Raw genomic sequence first — 5,000 nt, forward strand, 5'->3', positions numbered from 1 at the left:
GTATGTTCAGCCACACACGCATCGGACACCACTCTTATCTTCAGAATCACACACTCACAGTCATGACGTTTGTTTTGAGTGTCGGAAACGCTACAGACCAATCGGTGATGTTTACTTTCAGGGCACATCTGTGTTTTCATTCTTGGAATAAAGTTCATTATGTGAACTGATTTTACTCTTCCACTTTTACCTTTGCTTGTCATTTTACCTTCAAATTTTACTTCATTAAAATATTTCACCAAAGAAGCGTTCTCCTGCTGTTGATGTGTTTTAGACACAGCGTTTCTGCAGATCGGAGATGCAGACTGGGGAAAAGCTGAAAATTCTAACTAATTACATTTTAGTGCAATAATTGATTCTAATATTTATTTTTATACATACACTTCTATTGTAATAAATTTAAAGCTGGATTACACTACACAACTGTGTTTCAGTCTGGAGAAGGTTGCTGAAAGTTAGTCAGGCTGCAGATTTCATAGAAAATCCTGTAGTGTCTGATGATCTCAGACCGATTCAGTCCAGTCAGAGGACATCAAACGTTTCATATTTTGAGCTGATTTTAAACGCATTGTTTTCATTTGTCCCATGTCACATGTCTCTGTGTGAGTTCTGCACGATCAGAGCATCTGCTAGTGTGTGATGCATGCCTTTTCCTCTGTGACGGTTTACAAAGTCAAGTCACCATTATTTATATAGTGCTTTTTACAATGCAGACTGTGTCAAAGCAGCTTTACAGTATTAAATGGGGAAATAGTGTCAAATAGTGTTAAAAAAATCTTTTAATTGAAATTGAAAAAAAAAGTGCCTTTCTCTGGCCAGACGAGACCAGCGGTTTAATTCTATGCTGCAGCAGCATCAGATTGTGCAGAGGACTCATCTGGTTCCTGTGGTCTTGTCCCGAGGGCTAGGAGACGAGTCAATAAGTGTATGCAGTGTTTAAATCTGGGGGGTATTCCAGAAAGCAGGTTGTGAGACACACCCAGGTATGTTTAAGGGTAATTAAGCAGATAAACGGAGGTTACTCTCAGTGCAAGCAGCCATATGAAGATAACCTGCTCTGCAGTAGCTTCTGTTTCAGGGTTCGTTCACTTCAGAGCTATCAGCGCATGCGAGACCTACTGACTTCAGTGGGCATGACGGACTGCACACAATATTATATTATTACAATACAGTCATGTATATGTACGTGTTACTTATAAAGCACTAATATACAAGGTAATATTATTCTGACACGGTTACTATATTATATTGGCATACATAATAGTTATTGGTATAAATGATAAAACCATTATGATAATGTTAAGGTAATGTTTAATTATATATTGATTTCATTTTATATTCTCACACATGGATTTCCATTTTCTATAATTATAATAATTTCTATAATAAATGCATGCGTGATATTTCTTATGTAATCAGCATCACACAAACAATATCGCTCTTATTCTCAGTGATTAAATAAAAAAAAAATTGAAATGATTGCACAAGCACCAGTTAGGTGGCGATATGAACCAAGTATGCAAATGAGCTTTGAACAGAAGAAAGAGAAACAGCATGGCACTATTTGTCTTGGTATCCGTTTCCATAGTTACTTGTCCATTCATCGCTCTGTTGAGAATGTCTTGTGTGTTAACCAGGAACATTGAATTAACTTACTCTCGGACCCCAGCTCTGATGTTAAAGGTTTTGTGTATGCCAGACTTCAGTAGTAAACGCTTATGTTTACCTGCCTGTCATGTGACCATTAACTGTCATCAGAGAAGTGTGGAGTGTAATGTTCTCAGAGGGTCTTCAAGTCCATATTTTAGCTCGAAGCGGATCGGTTTGGGAATCCCTGCATTACATGACGCCTACGAGTAAAACAAGTGACAAATCAAACCTTCAATGACACTGAATCAATATCTCACAGGTGAGCAGATGATTTTAATAAACACTTTAATATTACAGAAACGCATGTAAATATAACTGAAGGTGAAAATGGCAGTTTCTCATCCATAGCAAGAAAAATCTTAATTCCTTTAACGAAGCTTCAGATTCTCAAACTCTGACCAGCTTCAGCGGGAAGTTTTCCGTTATCAGATGATCGTCTTGAAGAACGATCACGATATTCACCTCAAATTTTAGAGAGGAAGAAAAAGTCTATGAGCTGGGGCCAGTTGTTCAAAAGTAATCTGAACAGATCGGATCAAATCTGGAACATGGGTTGTTCAAAAGAAAAAGATTCTGAATTCAGATTAGATCACTAAATCCAATCTTGGTTTTGATCTGGATTAAATACTCAATGTGCGCTGTTAAGATTGGGATACTTTTGATGATAAAAAAAAAAACTTGATTATTCTGATCCCAGCAGAAGAGTGGATTTCAGGAACAAAAATGTAATTAAACTTTAAAACTGGTCCAAAAAATACAACATTTTAACATGTAATATCCCCAAACAGCTGTCAATATCAAACACCTATATCTCATTTAAAGTTTGTTTGTTCACTAATCACTGATTGTAAACCACATCGACACAATCATCAGAGATAGACCAGTCAGAAGTAGTTATTTGTGTAAATGAAATGCAAACCCACAAAAATCTAATTTCTTGCATGTCCCTTCAGGGGCTCCGTAGAGCACTAGTAATCCAGATTTGGAGATCTGAAAAAGTGTGTATCTGGATCAGGGTGATCCAATTAAATTCTGCTTCGCAGCAGCACAAACGTAAGATGGGTTACCTGATCCAGGATAGCAAAACATGAGATTTCCAAACCCAGATCATTCTGATCCAGATTAAACAACTGGCCCCTGATGATTTCTGTATTAAATATTAATAAACACACGCAGATCCAGCACTGAAGATGTAAACCGGACCCTTACCCACTTTAAAGTTGGTGGTTTCTAGAGTTGGGCAGGTGAAGAGGCGAGGGAACACCATGTAGATGGGGATGGAGAGGCCGCGGCACACGTCTCCTTCAGCGATCTGGATGTTCTGGATCTCGGTGGCGTCTCGAGCGTATCCCTCCGCACAGCCTGAGCACAGAGAGCAGTCACGTCTGAGCCAAAGCAGAGCTCCACACCAGAGACTGCTACAGATTCAGTAGTGTGGGAGTATTACAAATCATAAAACTACTGTTGTTTAACATTAATGAGTGCAGTTACTAATATTACATGGTCTAGTGTGCACACAATGTTTACTTCATTAACAGCATGTAACGTAAAATCTTATCAAACGCATCATCATTCATCTATACCAGGGTTCCTCATCTTTCCCTGGAGGGCCAATCTGCTGCAGAGTTTAGCTCCGACCCTGATCAAACTCACCTGTGAAGCTCTAATGATCCTGACTCAGATTAGCAGCTCAGGTGTGTTTGATCAGGGTTAGAGCTAAACTCTGCAGGAGCGGGCCAGATTTGAGGATGCCTGCTCTGTACTATCACATGGAACCGATCAACAGCTTCAGCGGTTCTTATTTAGTTACAGATTGAAGAAGAGTTTGTTTTTCAAGGCACTTTGTGACTTTGCTTACTTGGTGTAAAACTGACTAAACCTGATTTCTTAATGATTTAAATTTTTCAAAATATAAAGCAAAAAGTAGAAATAGACTAATCAGCCAATAGGTGCTGCTCTGCTGCCATCTACTGGTTATAATGGTGATGATGTATTTTCTAATTACATAACGGAACAATGTTTACACAAGTATATTTTTTTGCTCATCATTAAAAATAACATTCAAATTGGATCATTTTAGAGCTTTTGAGTGCTGGAAAGAGTTGTATGAAATGCTTGAAAGTGCTTGAATTTCTCAAAAGATAGTACAAACCCTGAAATGAATAACGTAATAACATTCGACTATTTCTGCCTCAACACTACGGTTACAGTAAGCTTTACTGCTTCTGTTTTTTATGCATGTCAGCGCTGTTTGATCCGTTTATAACAGAATTTGAATGCATCTGACTAGATCTGGCAGCAATCTTTATTCTCTCTGTGGAGAGTTCAAACACTTCTCACTGGATCTCGCAGCGCTGTGCTGTAACAGTGTCAACAAATCAACTCTGTTCCTCAGTAAAGCCCTGGTGTGTGTGAGAGTGTGTAGACAGACCTGTGCATGAGTGTGTGAGTGTGTGTCTCACCGCAGGTCTCCACCCGCACCAGCTGCAGCTCGATGCTCTTGATGGCGACCTCTGAACTCTCCAGCAGCAGTTCTCCGGTCAGGGGTCGTGTGACGGCGCAGCTGGTGGTGTCCAGGTGACCCCTGATGAGGAAGCGGGGTAAGGAGCTCCTCTGGAACACAGAGAGAGGCGTGAGACCCGGAGCTGAGGGCAGGCGGGACGAGGACGAGCTCTCCGTACCTCTTTGACGTTCTGCAGCGTCTCCGGAGTGATGCTGAACTCCACAGGGTTCGGCTGCAGCTTTGACTTCTGTGGCTGCAAACGGGTTTGGAGTTACACTCATGATTGGGACTCGTCATCTGACTGGAGTGTGTGTGCGCGTGTGTGTGTGAGAGTGTGTGTGAGTGTGTGTCTGTATATGAGCGTGTGTCTGTGTGTGTGTAAGTAAGTGTGTGTGTGTCTTTATGAGCGTGTGTAAGTGTCTGTGTGAGAGTGTCTGTATGAATGAGAGTGTGTGTCTGTATAGGAGCATGTCTGTGTGTGTAAGTGTGTGTGTGTGAGTGTCTGTATATGAGCGTGTGTCTGTGTGTGTGAGTGTGTGTCTGTATATGAGCGTGTCTGTGTGTGTAAGTGTGTGTGTCTGTGTGTCTGTATATGAGCGTGTCTGTGTGTGTAAGTGTGTGTGTGTGAGTGTCTGTATACGAGCGTGTGTCTGTGTGTGTGAGAGTGTGTGTCTGTATATGAGCGTGTCTGTGTGTGTAAGTGCAGTGTGTAATTTCATTACATCTGCACTAATTTGTAGAAGGTCACGTAAGGATAAATAAATAAATAAATGAGTGGGACTTACATACCATTTGTCTTTAGTATTCCTTTTACTCACTTACACACTTTACTGCACTGCACAGCACA

General features: G+C 40.6%; 1 protein-coding gene and 1 pseudogene across 2 annotated transcripts in view; one reads left to right on the forward strand and one right to left on the reverse strand.

Moving 5' to 3' along the window:
• Positions 1 to 116, forward strand: part of LOC306863840 (E3 ubiquitin-protein ligase TTC3-like) — a 16,363-nt gene extending 16,247 nt beyond the window's left edge. The window contains exon 20 of the mRNA XM_079407382.1: positions 1 to 116. This exon is cut by the window's left edge and continues 138 nt beyond it. The gene's annotated coding sequence lies outside the window, so the exon portion shown is untranslated.
• A 1,787-nt stretch (positions 117 to 1,903) lies between these two features.
• The window catches only part of LOC306864294 (vacuolar protein sorting-associated protein 26C-like), a 7,809-nt pseudogene continuing 4,712 nt past the window's right edge, over positions 1,904 to 5,000 (reverse strand). The window contains exons 4-6 of the transcript XR_013786101.1: positions 4,332 to 4,406; positions 4,113 to 4,263; positions 1,904 to 3,012 (exon numbers count right to left, since the gene is read on the reverse strand). The product of XR_013786101.1 is annotated as a vacuolar protein sorting-associated protein 26C-like (transcript). The remainder of the gene's footprint in view (positions 3,013 to 4,112; positions 4,264 to 4,331; positions 4,407 to 5,000) is intronic.

This window comes from Barbus barbus (assembly GCF_936440315.1).
Source record: "Barbus barbus genome assembly, chromosome: 45".
NCBI lineage: Eukaryota > Metazoa > Chordata > Actinopteri > Cypriniformes > Cyprinidae > Barbus > Barbus barbus.